Below are 24262 nucleotides of genomic sequence, written 5' to 3' on the forward strand. Positions count from 1 at the left end.
TTTCTACAGGCTTCTAATGTGAGGAAAAACACGCGGTGACAAGTGTGGAAAAGAGCAAGCACTAAATTACTGTCAGAAAAATAAACGGCGGAGCGCGGCGCGGGGCGGTGATTTACGGGGGCAATTAGTCACCGCCCCGCGGAGCCGCCGCAGCGTCTTCGGGGCTGGCCCGGCACCCAGCGCGGCCAGCCAGGGCCCGGCCCGCTCCTGCGGCGCACTGCTTGCCTGCTCCAAAAACAGGGGTGTGCGAGGAGGCAGGAGCCACCCCGAAAGGCGTAGTCTGCTTGCAGAGAAGGTGGGTGTGTGGTGGATCTTCTTACTTGTGGTGGGTGCCCAGGTGTGGGGTGATTAAAGAAGTGATAAGGTACTGTTATATTAATAACACTCCTGGAGACCGAAGGCTGGAAAGCTGCTGGACTAGGTGAGAAGGTGGAGGTGGCTCCACAGCTGCTGCACATCTTCTGGAGGTGCTGTGGGCCACTAAGCCTCCCAGTACTGGAGGAGGGCCAGCTTTGCTGCTAGCTGGGAGTGGACATTATAAACCTATTTTTATGCTGTTTCACCAGGGTTAAAAATTCAAATGTTTTAATTTGAAGTTAGCACCAAAGAAATGAGGGGCAATTCAAGCCCTGTCCCAGCCTGGGACTGTGACAGTGAGCCACTAGCCAGCATGTTGTGGGGTTTTGTAACTTTTTGCCCCATCTGTTCTTGTTGACCCAGCAATCCTTACTTAGTTGGTGCCTGTATGTCAGTTTTATAAGGCCTTATTGGCCACCTAGGCCTTGTGTCCATCCCCTGGGCAGGGGCAGTGTTATCCACAGTCGGATAACACCACCATTAGACCTGCCAGCCTGGTGTCTGGCTCCTGCAAATAGCTGGCACTGGGATAATGGGACACAGCCTGTCCCAGCTCCCTGCAACAGCTGGTGCCAGCCAGCCCTGCCAGGACTGCTGCCAGCAGCAGGAGCGTGCCAGGGCCTGCCATCAAAGAGCTGACCCATGGCTGCCACCACGGGACAAAGGGAACGCAGCAGAGCAGGTCCCTCTGGACAGGGCACCTCCTGGGAATGACAGGTGAGTGTCCTTTGGAAGAGGATGCAAACTGAGAAAGCAGAGCTGGCTCTCACAGGTCCTGGTGGTTTCGGTAAGTGGCCCTCCCTCCCTGCTCCACTGTCCCAGCTGGTGGGTGGGATGTGACGCCTGCCTTTGGGAAGCACTCAAGACTCATGAATGATCACAGAGGCAAAGCATCAGTGGTTGGTTTGGGGTCTGCCCTAAGCTGCTTCCTCACCTTCTGGAAGTGGTTTTTGCAGGGACATGGGTGTGTGTGCTCATGAGGTGCTTCTGGTGCTCCCTTTCCTTGCAGTGCAGTCCCACTGCTCCCACACGTTGTGGGGCAGCCTCCTAGTGAGTGATGTGACCAGCACATCTCTCGTGTAATTTTCTTCCTCCCCCTGGAAAAACTGTTTATGTTCTTCAAATAAATAATAAATATCTTTAATTCTTGTCTACAGTGTGCTTGTTTTCATTATTGACAGGGAAGTTCAGAATTCTTTGAGTAGGAATTGGAGAGAGAGACCATGAACCATCAATCCTGTGGGAGTTTCTTCCATGTATTTCAGACTAGGTCCTAAGAAAGTGCTTAGCACAGTCTTCTGCACAGACGTGCTTGAAACTGGTGAGAGATGTTTCTGAAGCTCTGAATGAAAATGTTTTCCCAGCATCACTGGTACGCCCTGGGCATGGCTCTGCAGCTGCTCTAAAGGCACAGACAGCATTCATGGATCTGACTGCATTTGATGGGCACTCAGCAGAGAGTGTGGAGGAAAGGTTTGCTATGAACACAAATCAAAATAAAAATGCAAGTGGGGATCCCACTTGAAAGTCCATACAAACACCTCAAAAGTAATTTTTATTTTTTCCACAACCAGTGAATATTTCTGGAGTACACACACACAGCAGGGGCTGGGCTTTAGCCCCATGCCTTATCCAAACAGTGAGACTCTGAGAGGATGTGTCCAGATGTGGGGCTCCCAGCATTCCTCCAGGGCTGTCTCTGGCACTGTCTAATGTGCCTTACCTGAGCTTCTCAGTGATAGGAGTCTCCTGTTCTCTCCTCCTGGTGCTTTCCTACCTGCCAGCTCTTGGATAACTTGCTGCCCCCCCTTGCCACCTTCATTATCCATGCTGCTGGAATTTTAAAGAAAGGGGTCAACCCTGGACCTCCTGCTCTCCAGGTGAGTGCTGATCCATGGGATTTCACAGTGGCTGAAGAAGTGGATGCATGGCTGTTTTAAAGCCCGGTGCTGCCTGCTCAGAGGATGGCAGCTGAATCCATGTCCCCAGGGATCCAGGGTGAGAGATCATTTGTGTCCTTTGGGGGCACCAGGGATGCAGAAGGGAATGGAATCCCTTCAAGGCCGTCGAGGGATGGGCTCTGTTGAGACATAACACTGAAGAAGACTTTTAGATTGATAAAGTGAACATATGTGTTGTGTTGGGCATTGGTTTGGAGGGTGGGCTCACACTTTGCCACTGTCCCAGCTTTGGTGGCTCAGAGCCCCATAGCTGCTTTGCTCCTGTGGGATGTGGAGTGCTTGAGGTCCCTTATGAGGATCTCATAGCAAGGGCAGTGGCTTTGGCCCTTAGAAACCACAGTGACTATTTGTTTTCAAGGGAAGGTCTTGGAAGAGCAGCAATCCTAAAGTGACATGAAGCAGGTGAGTATCACATTTGTTTTATACAGTTTGTGTCCATACAAACAATCCCTATTTGGCAGAGCAGCCACCAGCCAGCACAAGTGCCTGTGTTGCAGGATGGCATGGTTTGCAGGTGTGCCATGTGAACACACTACAAAATTGCTGTCTGTTAGAGCCATGGTTTTGAGATTAAAATTCTTTTTTTTTTTGTAATGCAGATGTAAGAAGTTGTATAACCATGTTTGTAATTAAATAGCCATTATTGCTGCTCAAATCAGTTGTCATACCCTACATAATAATTGTTGCTAATTTCCCCCCATTTTTATTTTATATTGGGTAATAAGTGAACAGTAAGGTTTTACATAGTATTCAATGAACCTGGTATTCTGGATGATTTTGGAAAATAATTCCTCATAATTTTGTTTACTGGGTTGCTGGTTGGTCAGTTCAGCCTCCTCTCCTTGGGGCAGTGCCAGGGCTGTGGTACTGATGATATTTAGCAAGTCCAGTGGGGTGTTGCTGGGGAAGACACAGAAAAGTAAGGTCAAGCCTTCTCAACCTTGACAGCAAGTAGCTTCTCTTTGGGGAAAGTGGTTCTTAATGCAGAGGCTGCAGCTTTGCTTTCTTTATTCAGACAGTTTTTCTACCTGGCAAACTCCTCCAAACCTGAAGAAGTAGCCAACAACCAAACAGTTAAGAGAAATAACAAAATAAAATATTTCTGATAGATTTCATAAAGTATGAGTTATAGCAGAAAAAAATTTTTTAGATTAAATATATTGTACTCAATTTTTCTATCCAGTAATGTATTTTTATTTATCTGAAAAGATTTAAGGTGGCCCAAACTGCTTAGATGGCATGTAGGAAGCATTCCAGTTTGACAGAAGCTTGAATTGATTACTTTTCTGAGGGAGGGGAAAAAAAGGAGTTTTATTTAAATCAACTTTAAAGCTTTATATTAAAGGGTGAATATTGGTAGCTGGAGAATACATTCTGCCTTCCCCTCATATTGCAGCTGGACAGCAATAGCTAGCCTTCACTTATTTATTTATTTCCTGCACAGAGGGGAGGAAAATATAGGTCCATGAATCAATCTAGATAATGGGGAAGGCTGAATGTAATAAATAATACAGTAACAACCCTAAACTAATGAGCTGTTGCTAAGGTACATTTCACAGGCTCATCCTCTATATAAAAAGTCACTAATAATCCCTTGGTGTAATCAGATGATAAAGCTTTGCCATAAGGCAACACCTGTGCAATTAAAGCTGTGGATTCTTTTGCACGTTTCATTAATTTCAGGATTTTGTAAAGGCACAATGACTACACTAATAATCTAGTCTACTTGACTCCATGTCTACTGGAAACAGGGTGTCTAATTAGGTAAAGGTAATTAATTAGAGATAAATGGAGCTAATCAGACTCGGTTAACACTAATTCTCTGAATTAAGACATTTTGGGACACCTACTATTCCACTGGCTTTGATGTTTCCCAACAAACACGGAGTTGGGAAGGAGTCAGAAAGCACAACATTCATTCTGCCGGGGACTGCTGGCCCAGTCCTGCAGCAGCGCTCACCCCACGCTCTGGCTGGGTCTGTGGGGCTCCAGCCCTGCTCCTCCCTGTGCCTTTGCTGGGAGAGGCCTCCCCTCCTGCTGGGGGCCTTGCTTTCACACCCCTGGGAGCCATTGGTTGTGCTTTTCCTGGCTTCTGCCAGGATTTTGCTGATTGTGGTATTTTCCCCACAGCTTCTTCTCTTGGTGCGGGAATATTTTTAAAATCCACGGTGTGCTGGTGTTTAGAAGGGCCACCATGTCCTCTGCTGTGGACAGCATTCAAAATGCAGAATACTGTGCCTTATTTCAAGGAAGAAAGTAGGAAAAAATGAAATTAAAAAAAAAAGCAACAAACTGGTCAATTTAGAAGAAATCTGTATTATTTAGTGAGAGGATCAGGATTTCACTGGTGGTCTGTGTATTTGTAACTCTTTGGAGCTCATGAGCCTGTTCTGGTGTGGTATCAGGTGCTGTTCATCTTGCTTAGGTAATCAACCACAATTGCATTCAGGTGCCAGCATCTTCAAAACTAGCAGGACTGTGGGGCAGAGGAGAATAAATGTGAGTGGGACAAGAAGTGAGCAAGAAATCTCAGTTGCTTCAGTCTTGTGGAATTCCTACATGCTGCTATTGCTAGATCTGTGTTAGGAGAGCCCTGGTTTTCCTTTTTTCACAGGTAAATGTTACTTGCTTGCATGAACTAGAGTGTAACACTGGTGGCAGATTTGGTGGAAAGATGCAGTGACTGGTAGATGCCTACACTGAATGATAGTGCTACCACCTCCTGCTTTGTTAGGATGGGGCCATGCTGGGCATGTGAAGCAAGTGCATTTTAGAAGGTATTGCCTCTTGTCTCTGCATGGTGTTAAGCTACAAAGATGATTTCCCCTCCCCTGTGGATGGTCTGCTCATTTCAGCTACAAAGCACAGCTGATGGAGAGTTCTTCATCTATTGCTTGAGTGCTGGGAGGGGTGGGAAGCACTCTCCCTGCCAGCATCTAAAGAAGACTAGATGCTTTTTTAAACTTGTATTTCTAAAACACCTCAGCTGATGTTGCACAGTGTGGTACATAACTAACAAGAGTGAGCCAGGAATGAGTGCTTGTAGGGTGAGCTATAGCCTGAGGTAAGTCTCCATGAGCTGAGCTACACTGGCCTCAACAGAGGAGATGAAACAGAAATGTCTGAATACTTCTATTACAAGATACTTTTTGGATTGACCTTTCAATAACTTGTTAAACTACAGAAAACATTTCTGTTTTCTAGATGCGAAAAACCTGCTGGGTCACACAGTCCACAAATGCCCCTCTAGATATCTTTAATAGCAGCTTGGTGACTCTGGGCTTTCAGCAGCTGCTGGGGCTTGGGCCCCACTGTTCAAAATAACTTGCATTTCCAAGGATGGACAAAGCCTGGATAGCAGTTGCAGAGCAGTGGATACAAGAGAATTGTTGCAATTGCAGCATCCAGACCAGAGAAGCGATTTGGGGTGTGTGCCCCTGTACCCCAGGGAGGGACAGAGCTGCAATTGCAGCATCCAGACAAGAGAAATTATTTGGGGTATGTGCCCCTGTACCTCAGTGCTGCTGCCTCCTGGCTTGGCTGCACCCTGTGGGCAGGGAGGTGGGCCAGAGCCCAGAGACAGACACTCCAAGCCCTTGGTTGGGCCTGCAGAGCAGCAGTGTGAGACTCCAAGCCCAATTTGCTGACAGCAATTTAACCCCTCTTGTGCAGTTGAGGTCACCAGTCAGTCTTCAATCACATTTATATTTTTTTGTATCATAAGAAATTCAGGGGTTCCAGCTCAGCAAGTTTCAGTCTGGTTGCTGATACTGTCACCTGATGCACTTGTGCTTTTGAATCCAGCCCTGTCCATTGCCCAGGCTCCAGTGCTCTGAGGAGGTGCAGTTCAGAACAATGTGCTGGGAAGGGGGAGATGTCCAGAGGGTCACACAGCTGCTGATGCCCTGTTTGGGCTGATCCCTCTGTGCCTGCAATGCTCAGTGCTTCTCCAGTGGGAAGGTGAGCTGAGTGTCTCGAGTGCCTGGACATGTCAGAGTCTGTTCTGTTCAGAGATAAGATTCACTAAATGTCCTCCAGTCTGACATTCCTTGTCATCTGCAGGCATGGACCAACAGCTACTGGTCTTGGAGACCATGGCAGAGTTGCTGGATGTGCACAGACCTGTTCAGGTGAGTCCTAGCTAAAGGATGGCATTCAGCTCACCTGACTGTGCACAGCTGCAAACAGTCTTCCTTTCCAGACTCCCCTCATGGGAGAGAAATGGGCACTAGCATGGTTACTCTCACCCATTTGGGGTTTCTCACTGAAGTCATGGCTCTGTGTCAGCAGTGCCTGCTTTCAAAAACTCCCTGGCTGACTTCAGGGTGTGGTCTGCAGGACTGTCTGGGCTCTGCTTGCTATGGTGTGGTCTTGTGCAGGTTGGTTGTGGCAGGGGAATGGTGCTGTATTGGGGGTGTGGAAAGTAAAAATGAGTGAAAAGGTTGCTGTTTATTGAATTCAGACATCTCTGCTATTTGCTTTCAGTTTGCTTCACTTCTCTCTGGCTTTGTGAGAACAAGGATATGTAGTAGACAAAGCAAAACCATGTGGCAGGAGAAATAGGATGAGGCATGTTGAGCCTGTGGGAAGGAGCGAGCGTTGAGGAGGAGCTGTGGCTTTGTCAGAGCAGAGCTCGGGTGCCAGGGGGATGCACAGCTCGGGTGCCAGAGCAGAGCCCCCCGGTGCCAGGGCCGTGCCCGGCTGTCCCGCAGGGCAGTGTGGGGGCTGTGCACGGCCTGGTGCCACCGCAGGGCAGGGGGCACCGAGCCCCGCAGCTCCTGCCCAGCTCCCTGCCCGGTGTCTGGCTCTCAGTGTGTGGGATAACCCTCGGTGTCCCGGCTGGGCTGCTGTGGATTGGTAGCTGAGAAAAGGGTTTAAAATGTTCCTATATTCAAACTAAATGTTTTGTTGATTTCAAGCGTTAAGTAAATACCTTAATTGGCTAAGTGATAAGAGCAGAACGTTCCTGAGTGATAAACTCAGTTGTTCTTTCCTCCTTCATTTTTCATAACAACCTTCCCTCTTGGCCTTTGCTGTTTATGAGAGCTGCATCAAAGCAGTTTCTCTCCATGGCTCTGGGCTACAGTGAAGTCCATAATCCCGTGTCTTGTCAGCCACTGGAGTTTTCAAACTAGCCTCAGTATTTGTGCCAGGAATGGAACCTCTGTTCTTAAAAGCAGCAGTGAGTTCCCTGCTCTCCCATAGTATGCAGAACCTTCCTGAGCAGCTGCTCATCAGCACTACTGTCTGTTCACACACAAACACTGGCTGTAAATGTCAGATTTTTCAAAAAAGTACTGTTCTAAAGCTAAAGAATGTGTTGTGGTTTTTGTTGAATAATAGAGGACTGTGTAGAATAAGTTTTGTGTAGAATACCTTATTTCATTATGACCCCTGTTACCTTCCTCTAAAGCAAGTCAAAACATTGTTCAGTGTGGGGTTTAACTGCACCACAGTAACAAAATGCTTAATACTTTAAGGAGGGAGTTCTAAAATATAATAGTTTATTTTATTATTACTCTTTTGGATATAATTAACTAGGGGTGCACTTCAAACTGTCTTCTCCTTGCTGTTGAAATGTGTTTTTATGTTTCACTCTGGGGGAAAAAAAAGTCTGTCAGACCGTGGGTCTCTCCCTTGATGCCCATCATTAGAGGCTTTTTAGAGACAAGCAAGCCATTCTGCTGTCATTGGTCCTGTTCAAACAGAGGGTGTTTATCCCTGCAGTCCTCTGGGGAAGGGTGTCAGGGAGGGATCTCCAGCCAGCAGCTGACACAGGTACATCATGCTTATTTGACTCTCCTCCAGTGTTGGGCTTGTATGGCTCTTGCTTCTGAAGCAGCACTCCATGGACACCTGTCCTGACTCCAGGTAATGCCTTTGAGTCTGCTGCTCACCTGGGCTGAGGCTGTGTTGAATGATCCCATCAGGAGAAAGGGGAATCTGGGCTGGAGGACACGGCAAGGTTGCTGCCAGGGGTTTCACAGTGTCTGGCATTGTCTCCTCAAAGTTTGGCCTTAAAATCCACTCTGTACCAAACAGCACCTTCTGCTTAACTGCACAGGCTTTATTCTCATGTAAGGCAGGCAGGCCAAAGTGTTTGTGTGATAATGCTGAAAAAAAGACCTATTTGAGGGTATTATTTCATAGTTCCATGCTGAACTTGCAGCTTCATATCAAAGACATCACATCTTTTTTTTTCCAAAATACCCAAAGTGACCAGGCTGATCTCCCACAGGTGTGTGTGCTACTCTGGTGAAGCCACACTGCTGCAGCAGGCTCACCCCTGTGAAGAGGTGGGCAGGATTCCCAGCTGTGTGCCTGGAGCTCCCTGCCCGTGCCTGTTCCTCTGGTCATGCTGCATGTCCTTTCATGGAGCAGAATGGCACAAATCTCCTTCATTTTATGGGGGCTGAGGCTGGATCCAGTTACAAAACTGCCAGTGGGGCTCACTATGTTCCTGTCCAGTTTTTCACTAATCCTTTCCCTCCTTGTATTAACACTCACCAGCTTTCAGATTGATGCAGCTGTTTCACAAGTACCTTTGTCAGGAAGCAGCCAGCAAACTCTTTTGGGCAGTATGTTGGGGACCACATCTGGCAAAGCCTTCCCATCTCAGCAGGAACAGTCCCATGAAAAGATGGAGGCTGGAGAATGAACGTGGGCAGAGCCTGGAGCACCACCCATATCTTTGCACTGCCTGATCTGTGGCTCTCTGATCCTGGCACATGGAAGGAGCAGGGGCAGCTCATGTTTGGGTGGGTGTGTACCATAACTGCAACACTGACAGGGTTTGGAGTACAGGTGCCTCTTGCATGAGGTGGGAACTGCTCGTGGCATCAGCTGTGCAGGTCCACGTGGCTGGGACTCACGGAAGCCCCCAGATCCCTGTCCATGGCTGTAGCAAAGCAGACTCTCCCTGGTGTTGGTGGGGTCCCAGAGGGCACTGGTGGTGCCGTGCCTTTGCTTGCAGAGCTGGTGCTTCCTGAGCAAGCATTTGTGGCAGGGCTGGATGAATCAGAGGTGCAGAGAGGTGCTCTGGCTGCTCAGACTGGGTTTTACATGCAGGCTGGACCATCTGAAGCACCAAGAGCTGCACAGGAGGACTTGTCCTTTAAATAATTTCTCACATGGGACATAAACAACTGAGGAAATTCTCAAAGAATATTAAGAATGTGCATTTCCCTTTTTTGCTTTAACAAGGTGTTTTCTGTGTGAAGGCTGCTGTTGAGGCTTAGGCCAGTTTTGAATGAGTTCCTGTGCATTCCACTCTGTCCTTAGGCATTGCTCTGAGCCCCAGAGCCAGTCCAGAGCCTGTGCAGGCTTTTCCAGCACTGGTGATGTGATGCTGTCTGGCTGTTCTGCATCACCTCCCAGCTCTGTGGGCTCTTGGGTGCTGACTTCACCACCAATCCTGCTGGCAGGACTCACAAAGCACTTGGTTGCGAACCCTTTTCCCCTTCAGCCTCCTGCTCAGTGTCCCAGTGCTGCCCTGCTCCCAAGGTGGGCGGGTGTGGTTTGTGTCATTTGGGCTGTGAGTGCCTGTCAGCGGCTGCAGGGGCTCTGCAGGGATCCTCTCCTGGGCTGGGCTGGGCTCTGCCCCCCTGGCTGCCAGCTCCAGTTCTGCTCAGACCCGGGGACAGTGACATATGGCAGCAGAAAGGCAATGCAGGGCAGGAATCAGAGGCAGAGTTGTTCCAGGCTGGGCCGGGGGTTCCCTGGCACCACATGAAAGGCTGTGATGGTGCTGCTGCAGCTCGGGCTCCTCTGGCTCTGCTGGCAGCTGCTGCTCCCCACAGCACTTGTAATCCCTGCCGCAGTGGCCGCAGAGGGGCTCAGGGCAGAGGATGTGAGTGGAATTAGCAAATTCTTCCATCCATAGCAAAGTTCTTAATTGCACTGGTTAATGTTTTGGTCAGTTCCTGATTGTGAATTTCCTAGACGTTGTTTGTTTGCTGAAATAGTTGAAATGAAACATTTTGGTGTTTCATAGTTAATGGCACTTAAAAGCAGTCAAAAGATAAACAGCAGTCTGGAAATGCTTTGTTTGCTCATTTCCAACAGAGAGCTTTCAGTCCTCTTCTTTGTTTCACTGAGAAAATGGTCAACTTTTTCCAAGATTTTTTTTCTGGATGTCAAGGAGTAAAGGCTACCAGTTCTGATCTGTTGCTAGGATTTTTTTAGGTGATTTATTTTGTGAATGACCACAAGTGATAAGGTGGCTGGTGAGGGTGGAACAGCCACAGCTGCTGGTTGGCTGCTACAGCCAGGGGCATCTGAAGGGGCTGGATGGAACAATGTGGGGGCTGAGGAACCTCTTGAGGGCTTTTGCTAGAAGCTGTGGCACTTGTGGTCTGGGTGCAATCTCCCTCATCTTTCTTCAAATTCCATTGTTCAGGAAAGCAAAAATAATGACTCACATTATGGGAGAGGTTCTCTCAATACACATAATTTGTGAGTTGAAAAATTGGAACAGTAAATTTAAAGATTTATTGTAATGCTCAAAATAATGCTTGAGATGTTCACTCAGACATCGTCATAGAATACGTAATACAGAATTATAAAGTTTGAAGAAATACACCTAAGTGTATGTCAGTGATATGACAGTGAGAGATTTGGCTCCTTGTCCCTTCATTAAGGACAAATTCACCCCAAGGGTATAGTCTGATCTTGGCAAATAGTGTTATAATAGCACAAGAATATTGCCTGCTGGATTGCAGACACTGATGATTAAATTTAAGTGTGTATTGTCCACATAAAGCAAACAACATGCCTTTTTTTTTTTTGCTTTTTGTGAACATTCATCACTGGTGCTGAAGATGGAAGATGTGGGCTTGCTAATTATTGTGTTTTTAACTGATAATATACTGTAAATTTTGTATAATGCAACTGTGACCTTATAGACAATGCAAGACATGACAGCAGGCCCATAATTATAGTATGCTGAAGAAATGCTTGTTATTATCTACTATTTTTAGGACCAGTATGCAGAGCCTCTTAATTTACATAAGCTTTAGACATTCACACATTTTCTGTCTTTGCTTATGGATGATAAATTTTGTTCAAATGAAAGATGAAGACGTTGTGTTAGGTGAGAGGTTAGCCAACTGGGAACTTGATTACTGTGAACAACAAAAGCATCAGTAGAAACTGAAAAAGGAGTATTTATTTGAGAAAGAATTGTTTAACCCAAGATTCACAACATGAAAACTGCAGCATTCAAGTGGAGTCTTGGTAACTTGTGATTTGAGAACTGATTAAATGATAATGGGGGGAGAAAAGAAAACAGGGAAAAATCCTAGAATCTGTTTATCACAAGGAAAGTGAATGTTGCAGGGTGTTCTTATAAGGAATGAATGTTTTGTGCCCCTGCCTCGCCTCTCTAAAGAGCCCCTGTGATGTCGGGGAATTCACCCTCTCATCTCCCTCAATGAGCTTTGCTGGCCACAGCCTGCATGTTCCCAGGTCAGAGCAGTGTTCCAGAGCCTCCTGTCCCTTCAGGGCTGTGCCTGCCCCCATGGAGGTGCACAGGAGAGCTGGAGGGGTTCTTGCTGCACCCCGTGGCTGAGCAGAGCTCTGGGGTTTGTGGTTTTGGCCCAGCAACACCGGTAACCCATTGGTGCAGAGGTGCTACGCTGCTCGGCTTCCTTCTGCTTTCTGCAACCCTCACAGGGCTGTTCCCTGCATTAAAAACCAGAGAAAGCAAATAGACACATGGCTGAGACAGACAGATGAAAGGCTTGTTTGTACTCATTACACTGGAGGATATTTTGAGATCAGATCATCCATCTGAAAATCCGACCTTTCATAATACTGCCAAACAAGGTCAGGGATGTCTGCACTCCCTGCCTCTTATGCAAGTTGGAGCTGCCTGGAAGCACCTTCCACCACTATGACCAAGTTTTCTAAGTTGAATGAAAGAAGAATTTTTTTCATCAGGGCTTGATCTCTTGTTTTTGTGCTTTGTTTGCCCAGTGTGAGTGATTGTGTGAGGAAAGTCATTAGTTAAAAGAAGCCAAACAAGTTGCCACCATACAGCACTGCCATATAACATGCACACTCAATCTCCTCTTAATCTGTTTTCTTTCCTTTTTTCACCTTATTTAGGGGGACAGAATTGCAGCCCTGAGGACTGCAGTGTCTGCAGAAAACCACGGTCAGTGCAGTTCTTCTTACACACTGGGAATTTTTAGGGTGCAGTGGTTGAAGGCATTGAAGGCTCTGAGACTTTTTCTCCCAGGTGATGGAGATGCATGAGGCAGCTGATGAGTGCACAGTGTGCCTCTGCACAGGTTCTGTCCTGCCCTGTGCATTTCCCCCGGTGCTGGCTGGCTCCATCCACAGGCATGGAGTCTTCAGCAGCGTAAGTAGGAGCACACAGGACTCAGTTTGCCCTCAGTTTGCATCTGTACCCCCAGCAATGTCAGTCCTTTGGGAGCTGCAGGCAGGACGCTTCTCTCCAACAGCCCAAACTGATTATCTTGAGGTTCTCTCTTTTTGGACCTCAGAACAGAAGTGTATGTGTATGTGTACTTTGGCTAATACCAGGGAGTGTTTCGCAAAGCAGCTCAGCTGTGTGAGGATTCACTGGGTGTGTTTTGCTCAGGAGGAGGCTGTGAGCTGCCAGGGCAGCTCTGAGCAGTGATGTGGGATGTGAGTGAAGCTGCCAGGCTGGAGCACAAACACGGGGCTCAGGTACACGAGTGTGTACAAAATAGCTCCAGCTCCAGCCTTCTGTCAGCAGACCTTTTGTAGCAGCACAGAGGGGCTAGTAACAGGGTGGGAAAGACGACAATATGTTTGATACAAACTTTAATTGCTGAAGGCCTTTCCCAAAGGCCGATAATGGCAAAAGGTGTAAATGGAGGAAGGCTGTGGCTGCCCCAGCTCGCAGATGGGCTACGAGGAAGCTGTGAACGGCCAAATGATAACAGACTAACCAGGCATTCCAACATCAGCTCATTAGCAATCTGTCAGATATTTTAATTTGTGTACTTGTGGGCTAAGCAGATATTACAGGATTTCCTCAGCTCCCAGGCATCCCTTTAACGCAGAATGAATAAACCTGGCAATGTGATCTGGTGTGTTTTCACCCTTGGCTTTTGAGGGTCACTTTGAGATCCAGCCACGGCTGTGTGACCTGTGCAGCTCCAGCCTGGCAGGGGGAAAGCAGGATGTCTGGTGTGTCACTGCTGATGCCCTCAGTCCTGCTTTCTTGGGATACTGCATCAGGGAGACCGTGCCAGCTCACAGGTCTCCCAAGCATCAAAAGGTCAATTCTCAAAATATAATAAATTAGTTAAGCAGGGGCCTAAGATAGTAATGGGTAATTCTGGTTTGTTTCAAATAATTCAGTAATTTCTTAAGATATCTCTTTCGCTAAAAGAGTATTCCATATAAGATGGAATTTTTTACCTCCTGAATCTCTCACAAAAGATTCACCAGACCCTTATCTTGTTGAAACTACTAGCTAACTTTCAGAAAAGGATACTTGTGCTAGGTGTTCCCAGTTAATTGACTGTTGTGAGGGTAGTCTTTCCAAACTGCAGCTGTCCAAGTTTCCCCTGGCTCAGGAGATCAGCCTTTCCTGAGGAGAGCAGGCTGGTCTGAGGCTGAAGGCTCTCCCCAGCAGGCTGCCATGCTGTGCAGCCCAGCCTGCTGTGCCAGGGCAGGGAGCTGTATGGGTGCTGCCCTGTCAGCAGTGTGTGCCCACACACTGAGAGGGGCAGGCAGGCATTGCGTGTCTGCAAGGTCTTTTAATCATGCTTAGTTTTGTAATATTATCACTGAGGCTGCTGAGAATTGAGTCGTACCTCCCTAATCAGAATGAGTATGACAGGGGCAATGCAGTCAAGTGCCAAAATGCAGGGTCCTCCTGGGGCAGGAGGAGTTACTGACAGAGCCCTTCAATCACACAGAGATCCTCCTGTGCAGCCTGGCCGGCCTCTTGGGCACCTCACACCTCAATGTTAGCAGGAAAATGCCTTTATTTCTTTAGCTTAGGCATATCAGGGATGGCTGTGAACTAAGAGACACTAAAAATGGTGGGATTTGTCTGTCAGACCACAATTTTGATATGGTATTTCTTTTAATCCAATTTAGTTTTACATATTGGCATGAAGCATTACAGTTGATTGCATAGAATTACATTGGAATCTCTCAGCTCCTTGATCAAGAAATGATATCAGCTCCAAGTAGGCCTGACTATATGTTGGCATTGAAAATGGTACAGGCACATAGCCATGTTCTGATTCATTCCTAATGAGATTTTGAAGTTCACACTATAAAATGTTCTGTCAATTAAGTCAGAAATTCATAGCAACATATTTACTTCAGTTAACAGTGTGTCCTTTCAGTGCAGGGATCCCAGCTGTTACGATGGTGTTGTCTGGTTCCACAGCCTCATCAAAGCCCATTCAAATATTTTCATTAATCCATGTTTGTAATCCATGTTTGTCTGTGGTTTTGACTGCAAAAACAGCTCTGTGGAACGTTCTCAGTGAGAAGGAAGCAGCCTAAAAGACAGTTGCAATGCAAATAGCTGTTGTTCTGTAGCTCCCTGTGGCTGGAATCAAACTGGGCAGAAAAAATCTGCTTTACCAGTAGCAGGGTTTTCTTGGTACAGGTTTCTGCTTCCCATCAAGGCTGACTCCCAGGGTAACATATTGTGGGAACACCACTGTGCTCTGTGCCTCAGAGGGGCTGCTGGGGAGGCTGCTTGTGCTTGTCACCAATTAACAGAGATGGACATGCAGATGACGGAAAGCAGTGCTTTTCTGCTTAAGGTAGCACAAGTCAGGAAGGTGCAAAGCTGTTGGCAGCTCCTGCATTGGCTGTAACACAGAAAGCAGCTCTCACTTAGCTTCAGAGCAGAGTATTGTTTTTTGCCTTAATTCAGTAAGTCCCACTCTATTTAGTTGAATTTATTGGTTTAGGAACCAATAAAGCAGTAATAGCTGAAGTGACTTGGTCTTTTTAAATGTGAATCCTTTTTCTTCTCATCTTTCAGGTGTTTGAAGCTCTGATGGCTGCTCTGTGGGAGGAGAAAACTCTCATCCAACTGCCCCTCTCTACAAGCCTGTTAGCCAAGGGATTTGCAAGAGGGTGTTTTACAACTTCTGAAAAGCATTGAAGTCAGTCAGGTTGCTGAGTGGGGGCTTAAGGGTGACTGAGGCATGCCTGCCTCTCAGGAGCATGGGCTGAGGGACTGCAGCCTTGAGAATGACAGGTGGGTAGTGCCTGCTTTGGAGACACTCCTGCCAATTGTGCATGCCAGTGCTCTGCCCCACTACAGGGAAGGACATCTTAATGTCATGGGGGAAAATGCCACAAACTTGATGGGGAGCTCCAGAAACTTTGGGACCTGCAGTGCTACCTTTGTGCCATGTTTCCCTTCTAAATGTCCCTTGGTCTTGAGTTCTGTGATTTTAGGGAGCAGAGCAGGAGCCACGCTCCAGTGCCAACACTGCCCATGCAGCAGGCATGGCCAGCCTCATGCAGGGGAGGTGGCTTTGACACAGAGGTTGTGGTGAGGGTAAATTATGTGCTATTAACACACATGCTTTCCCTAGCCTTGCCAGAGCCTTATTTCCAAGTGCAGTTGTGTTCACAGCTTCCTCAGACTCAAGATCAGGTGAGTTTTTTTCTTCTTTCTTTGCAAGTTTTGACACTGAACAAAGGACCCGTTTTAAAACAACTGTCTAGTTTGATGGGGAGTTTCATGTGTTTTGAACTTTGTGTGAGGATAACTATTTGGTTATCATGTTAAAGCTGGGAAACTGCAGTGAACCTGTATGATTCTTAAAGGTGCTTGGTCCAGCACTTGTGTATTGTTGATTTCTTTGCTTATTTTGGGAAAATAAGGGAGGATCTTATGCTGCACCATATGTAACAGGCCCTAGAAACCTGCTGGGTAGAGCTGATTGCTTTAGGTTTTAGTACTGTTTACCTAGGATCCTTTTTCCAGTTAAAAAGTTGCTCAGCATGTGAAATACCAGGCTCTGTTGTTTCTCAGTGAGCTCCAGTACTGGCCAAATTCCACTCCAATGCACCTGGGGCACCTCTGCAGGTAGTGAGGCTTCCCAGGAACAGCAGCTCCTTGCTGCCAACAGTGGGAGCACCCAGGGCAGCATTTGGGCCTGGGAGCACACCCCCTACAGCCGGAGGTTGCAAATGTCACCTGCAAGGGTTTCTTTTGTGCTCTTTGAGTCTTTCCAGGCAGCTGTGGTGGAGTCTTCCTTCTCAAGTCTGTGTGTGTGGTACAACACCAAACAGCCCTTGCAATGCTCATGTTGTCACAGCACAGTGTGGCACTCGAGATACAAATGCCCTTTTATTTTCACTAAAGCACTGCAAGCAGCACTGACAGCAAAGCAGCAATATGTGCTGTCTGTGCATGGATAATAAATACTGCTGGCTTGAAATTCCTGTGCACATTGGGCATGGATTGTGTTTTACCACATCACAGGATACAATGACAACAAAGGAGCTCCTTCCCCTTAGCATAAGGTAAACAACAAACAAGCAAAGCTAGTTTGGCTGTCACTGTGATGATCAGCACCTCCATCCAGGAGCACCAAGACTCAGTATTGCTTTCATTTCACAAACAGAGGTAATGGCAAAGCCACTTCCCTCCTAGCTATCAAAAGCTTATAAAGAGGCTGTTTCATCTGAAGCTTTGTGCAGGCACATCGTACAAATATTTCACCAGAATACATTAGAACTGTGGCATTGCTACTTTCTTCACCACTGCACAGGAATTACCAATGTGGCCACCAGTCATTGTCAAGGTGTTTTCATCCTGCATTTCCTTTTATAGTTTTGCTTTTTTTATTCTAATTTTGCCTTTCTTCTCTCCGCTCCCCACTGTGACTGAAGGGCAAAGCTTAGTCTAACAAGAGCTAAATAACGCACAAATATGTATGGGTAGTGTTACAGCTTTCAAGTCCCATCTGGGAAGAATGAAGGCTCCTGCAAGTCTGATGCTCTACTGGAGGTTATCTGGAGTTGATGAGTTACAAACACACAAAATGGTGCATTATTAAGGAGCAGCATCATCTTAGCTGCTAACCTACTTGCCCAATAGAAGGTGACACAGGAGTTGCAAGTTTTCTCCTTCTCACCTGCTGTAAGTGAAGCCATCCAGCTTTGAAGGTCTCCAGCCTGACCCTTTGTCATCAGTGGTTTGCAGGTGCTTGAGGCACCTTGCTTCACCAGTGACCTCAAGCAGATGGATGATTGGATTTTAGGTGAGTGGTTCAGCCAACAGAATTTCTTGCCTGTCTCAGGTTTTCCATGGCGGGACCTTTTCCAGGTGCTGCTGGGAGCATGCACAGTTTCCAGCACTGAGGGAGTTGGTGGGTCTGGGGCTTTGGTGACCCAGTGAGCTCCAAGTGCTCCTTGTCCGAGCCCTGCCACCAGCTCCTGGCACCCTGCCTGTCTGTGCTACGGCTCCTGGGTGGCACAGGGGGTCACCTGCACTGGGGTGGGCACTGAGCATGGGCCATGCACTTAAGAGTTGGACTTGATGATCCTTCCAGCTCAGACTATTCTGTGATTATTGCATTTTTTGTGAAACGGCATTGGAGGAAAACAACTTCACAGCACTATCAGCAGGATTTTGGAGGGGGGGAAAGACCTCTGCTAGGGAAAAGCCCTACAGATGGAGAGGCCTATGAGAAGTTCTCAGCCAAAACCTGGAAACAAAATCCGATACAGATTTAATAGGGATCAAAACCAAAATATGTTTGATATGAGATGATGTGGACATTTGAATGAATCTGCTTCTACTATAACAAGAAGGTGGAAAGTCTCCTTTCTTGGAGGGAGAAAAGTTAAGCAAAAATCAGATCAGATTTGTAGAGGAGAAATTGGAGTCGGAACTGCTGTAGGATGAGGGAAAGCAAGAGGCTTGGTGAGGCTGCAAGAGAGTTGGAGAAGAGGGGAAGGATGTCTGTGTTGTTGGAGAGACACTGGAGGAGGTTTGCTGCTGTAGATGATTGTTTTTCATGCAATTTTTTTCTCTCCTGAGATGAGGGGCCAATATTCTGCTGAGTTTCTACAAGGCTTTCCCTTCTGTTTCTCCAGACCAGGTCTCTGGGAGTGATGCTCTTGGACTGATCAACCCTCCTGCAAGCAGCTAAGGACCTGCACATGCCACTGTGAGAGGAGGAATATATATGCTTTAGGAAAGGACTTTATGGCAAGGTGAGGAAACCTTAGCAAGCTCCCAGTGGTGCTGCTGTCCTGCCTGTCCTGCCCAGTACAGTTGGTTGGTGTCCTTGCAAACCTGGGTGCTCCCTGTGGCCAGGGGACAGATCCCTGTGGCACTGTCTGGGGAGCAGCCATGGGCCTGTGCGCTGCTCCCCTGGGCCCACACTCAGAATGAGGCAGAATTCAGCTGAAGCAAACTAATGCTGTTTTTGATTGCATCAGCAAGGCAGTTGGGGGAGCAGCAGAGGGGATTGGTGTGCGGGAATGCCGGGCCGTGCTGAGGGGATTGGGGTGCGGGAATGCCGGGCCGTGCTGAGGGGATTGGGGTACGGGAATGCCGGGCCGTGCTGCGGGGATTGGGGTGCGGGGATTGGTGTGCGGGAATGCCGGGCCGTGCTGCGGGGATTGGTGTGCGGGAATGCCGGGCCGTGCTGCGGGGATTGGGGTGCGGGAATGCCGGGCCGTGCTGCGGGGATTGGTGTGCAGGAATGCTGGGCCGTGCTGCGGGAGCGGCCGGGCAGGACCAGCGCCGCTCCCAGGGCTGCTGCACACGACCTGGCACTGCCCCATCTCCATTATTTCCAGGCAGCCTCAGGCTCCCTCAGCAGCCCACGGAGCCGCCAGGCAGGCTGCCAGCAGAGGCAGCGTTCTGGCAGGTTTTTAAACGCTGGCTGAGCGCGTGTGTGGCAGGCCATTTGTACCATATGGCACCAAGAGCTAATCCGGGAGAGGGTGCTGGGCAGTGAGGGGCCAGAGCTGAAATGCCATTTAGAAGTGAAACATCAGCCCTAGCGGCACAAGGCCGCAATGCCAAACAATGAAAGAGACCAGGGGTGGGAAGGGAGCTGGAGAGCAGAGGATGACTGTGCTCTTGAAGGCAGCCAGATTTCTTTACCTCCTGCTGTCCATATTCAGAGTGCTTAGAAATGCTGTTTTCTTGAGTATGAGCATATATTACGAATATTGAAATAGAAATCTCAATATAGATGATGTATTTTGTATGCATGTGTTGCTTTGCTCACAAAACCCAATGAAGAAAAAGCAGAGCTGTACAGAAAAGTACATTTCTGCTTCTGCCCTGGAGTGGGGAGCTGGTGCTGGTGGCTGCTGTTGTCATGATCTGTATGCACTGGAAGCTATTCATCTCAAAGAGTCCATCAACTGACAGGGTGGGAACCCTGAGCTTCAGCTGGTATTGACCATTTTGGCCTTGGGAAGTCAAGGAGATCTGGTCCATGGTCATCTTGCCTTTGAAAGGATGTTTTATCCTCCAAAGATCAATTGATAGAGTTTTCATTTACAGTCTTGTTATATTAAACAAATGACATTGTGTAATCGTTTGCTCTCTGCTCTTGGGCTCTAATGGATAGCGCTTGTCACAGTTATTGATTTTTCCTCTCTTACAGAAATCTAGTACTTCAGGAATATTGAGTCATGCTATTATCCAGACAGGTGCCAACCCTCTGAATGACAGACAACAGGCTGTTGTCACTGTAAACACTTGATAGGTGGCAAAACAAAGTAGAAAGAGTGTCATTTATCCACTAAAATACTGTAAATAAGATGTAGGCTTGGTAGTTCTTTGATGCCTTAGCTTATAAAGAAGATAGGATTTGTTATGCTGGAATAGGCTGATTTCCTGTGTGCTCCCTTCACTGTGGTGACAGTGACCAGATGCCCTGGTGGATGGTTCCTGTGAGCTGATCCCCACAGTGAGCAGGTTATTCCCAGGTTTATGAGTTTCATCTGAGCAGAGCAGGAATGCTTGTACTGACCTGGATGCTGCTGGGGACACTTCACAGTGCTCCTCTCCTTCTTGGGATGTCACTGCATTTTTGGATCACTGCTGCATTGGATGACTGCCTTGGATGAAGATGTCCAAAACAGCAAGTGGTTGCAGCAATTTTAAACTCCTCCAAGGTACATGTAATGAAATTTATCTTCAAACAGGCATTATCTTGCTCTTGTCCTCACCATAATTAGTTTGTGTTTGGGGTTGTTTTCTTTAATGTACAGGTGAAGGGTGGTAGCTCTGCTGATCTGCCATGTGTGTGCACACATGTGTGTGCTGCTTCCTCCTAGCATGAGGGTGCAGAGACCCGTGGGGCTGGAGCAGGATGGAACAGTGTGATCCTGTCTCTAGCAGCTTTCAATGAAAATGAGCATTGGCTTGATCTGGGCATGGAAAAATGCCTGGGATTCTTGTCTTGACAAAGGGAAGAGGGCAAAGTTTAGAAGCAAGTCATGAACTGGTGATCTATAATTAAAATACTAAAAAAGGATGCCCAAAAGCAACAAAAAGTGTGTGCTTCTGCTTAGCTGTGTGCCTGTTTTTCACAGAAAAATGCAATGTGAACATAAAAGCAGAGAGCACTCAAAACCAACTTCCTGGATGGAGAGAGAAGAGCTCCAGCAGGGTGTCCCTTTGCTGTGCACTGACAGGCTGGGATGGGATGTGTAAGGCACAGCTGTGTGTTTGCAGCATCCCTGTGGTGTCTTGGGGACAGAAGTGACACCGTGCTTGTTCCCAGTGCCACCGTGCAGCCCTGCCAGGGCTGCATGCTCTCATACAAAGCCCTGGAGGCCATCTCACCCACACCACAGCTCACCCAGCTTAATGGCTTCCTACAACACCTCCCAGTTCAAGAGAAACTAAACCAGCTGTGCTTATTTGGCTTGGAGGAGCTGGTTAGTATGCACATCATTTCTGCATCTACACAGCAAGTGAATAGCCTGGGCCTTTCCTCACTACACCAGTGAATAATAGCAGGCTTACACAAGCATGTGAAAACCGCTTCCCTGTCAGGAGGAAGAGAAATCTGTAGTTGTTGGGGAAAATCTTTCAGGCATTTAGAGCTGTAAAGTTGTCTGAAGCAGTTGTTGGTTATAATACCACCTTTGTCCATGGCTTGCTGTTTAACAGCATGGTGTGTTGGTGCCAGTGATCCCACACATTGTTGTCAAGGCAGGTGGTGGTGGAGAAGGCTGTGTGTGTTTAAAAAGAGCTTGGGAGCAGCTTAACAGTAATGCAGAAATACCTGTGTGTCTGCTCCATTCCTGTTGCCTGACTCCGTAGAGCAGCTTCTCTCCTCTAGCTTTGGGCAATGCACCCTTACAGCTGTAAACCCTTGATAGATCCCATCTGATTTTTATATTTCAAAACACTAGTTCTGATGTTTCCTCCTACATTTCCCTCTCTGCTCCTCTTCTTAGTGCATCTGGCTTTTTCCTTAGGCTTGAGTCCTGTCTCAGCCTGGTAAGTGATTCTGCTTCTTTTGAGATCCAGGTTTGAGCTTTGCCACCTCCCTGTGGAAGGGAGGTTTTGCAGGCTCTTTCAGATGTCTGAATTGCCAGGTTATCTGCTTTCTTGCTGTATGTCTGTTAAAAGAAGCAGCTTTTTTATCTAATGGTATCTGCTGTTGTAAATTGTGCTGCTAATTGTTCATCTTTATGATATTTTACTTTTCTTAATTCTTCCTCTGCTGTCTCACTACTCAGGTTTTCCAAATAGCAAGGGAGCACCTTGGTGATTTTTCCTCTTGACTAAATTCTTTAAATTTCTCACTTCTCTTCAGGAGTCCCAGCAAGAACATCTTCTAGGGACGCAGTGGCTGTGTGGCTGTCAGGCCTCCTTTGCATCCCTGTGTGCAGCCCTCGCTGGTGCAATGCACTGGGCTATCCCTGTGCTCAGCACACCAGCCAGCCACCCTCGGAGCTTTCCTTCTTCTGCTTCCCCTTCCCTCCTGCCTCCTCCCTCCTGTTGCTGGCAAGGGCTCTCCTCAGCTGCCCCCTGGATGCAGGGGCACAGGGATGTTGGACAGGGCAGGTCCCTGCAGCATTAACACAAGCTGCTCCATGAAACCAGGGCTGGATCCTGGGCACTCTTTAAGTGCCTTCAGCTCTTCCCTCCCAGGCCCTGTCTGGATGGACACGTTCCTTAGGAAACTTTATCTACTGACATGGAAGATAGAATTATTAACTGTCATATTTTTAGGTACATATTGCCCAGAAAATAGATTTCTGAACCCCCAAAATATTGTAAATACATTAAAAGAACCATTATAAAAGACGTGCTAAAGTTTATTCTGGAGATTTAAATCATTAAACTTTTAATCTAATTATTAAGTTCAAATCCAGATACAGGCTATTTCATTGAGCTTTAATGAATTTCCCCTTTAGAAGATATTCTAATTTATGACTGCTTAAGTAGAGAGCACAATAGTTTGCATAAAGAAATGGAACTGGAGGCTCTTCCACTGCACTGTAGTGCTGCAATCATATCTACCATCTACTGCCAAATGTTCATCTTTTTTGAATCCCCAAATTCATTTTTACAAAATGGTAAGCTTGGACTATGAACCAGGATTTATATAGCTGTTTCAGGAATTGGTTTTTTAAAGCATGTGACAATATAAACTTGATTAGAGGACTGCAGCTCCTTGTCCTGAAGGGAGTGAAAGCCCTCTTGGTTTTTGTAAAGGTGGCTCACCTGATGGCAAAGGCACTGCCTGGAATATTTTGCAGATTGGCGTTTCTGTTTGTTGATTCCATATTAAACAGAATAACCAAGCATGCTGAAGGTAAAGCCCTGGTTTAATTAACCCTCTTGGTGTAGTGCCATGTGATTAAATGTGACTGAGCTGCTCCTTGGGGCTTCTGCTACTGAAAATACTAACAATAATCATTTGTTTTCTTTTTATATTTAAACACATTATTGCATAGCTTGGTGCAGAGATAATTACCAATTTTATCTCCTGTGTTTTTCTAATGTTCATTAATAACAATAAAGGGTTGTAGGTTAAAAACTCATTTAATTGCCTTTATGTTAATGACATTATGAATAGCCTTAGCTACAAGATTTTAATTCTGTCCAGTATCCTGTTTCTCAGTAAAGCCCCTGGAGAGCTGCTCATTTTATCAGCATTACTGATTCAGAGTTTTTCCTTGCAGGTGGGTTTTTGTACATAATCAGAATTAATGCACAACACATTTTGCAAGGAACAGAGTAGAAGCTCTCTGAATAAGTAATTAACTAGAGTGCCCAAGGAAAAATGCCTGAGCAAATTTTTTAGCATATTCATAAAACATTAAGAAGAGTCACAAACACAGTGGAAACAATTTACTGGTAATATGCTTTCATGCCATTTTCTAACTCTCTTCTTTTTTTCTCTCCTTCTCTTTCCCTTCTAATGAATGAAGTAAAACCATGGAAATTTCAGCTCTCATTAAGGAGCACCTGCCCTTGGAACAGATTATATTCTGAGCTGCATTGGACAGGACTTATTGGAAGATAAATGGAAGTCAATAATAGGCTTTTTCAAAGTAAACAAAAAAATAGACTTTTCTACTTCATGTATAAATAGCCTCCTTTCTACACCACCTCCTTAGTGCTGAAAGACAGATGGAAGGAAAGGTTATTAAGTTACTTCTGTGTCTAGTGGTAATTAATAGATCCCTCCAAGATGCTGATGGTGTGCAATGTGTTTGGAATATGCCAAAATGGATCCAGATACTTCCATTGTTTGGTTGCATAAAGTGTGTGGGCCTGGTCCTCGCGTGCAGGGTAGATGAAATACTTCCTTGCCAGTAGCTCAGCCATAGGATCTGTCTGTTCCCACTCCCTGTCCTCTAGTTTGGCACAGGGATCTCAGCAGTGGCTCTTCTCTGGACTTGCTGTTCAGAGGGACTGCCATCCTCAGGTGGTCAAGTGGTTCTGGGGGCCAGAGCTGCCT

Source organism: Melozone crissalis, unplaced genomic scaffold (genome assembly GCF_028551555.1).
Source record: "Melozone crissalis strain CALT ecotype California unplaced genomic scaffold, PUWL_Pcris_2 ptg000045l_1, whole genome shotgun sequence".
NCBI classification, from domain to species: domain Eukaryota; kingdom Metazoa; phylum Chordata; class Aves; order Passeriformes; family Passerellidae; genus Melozone; species Melozone crissalis.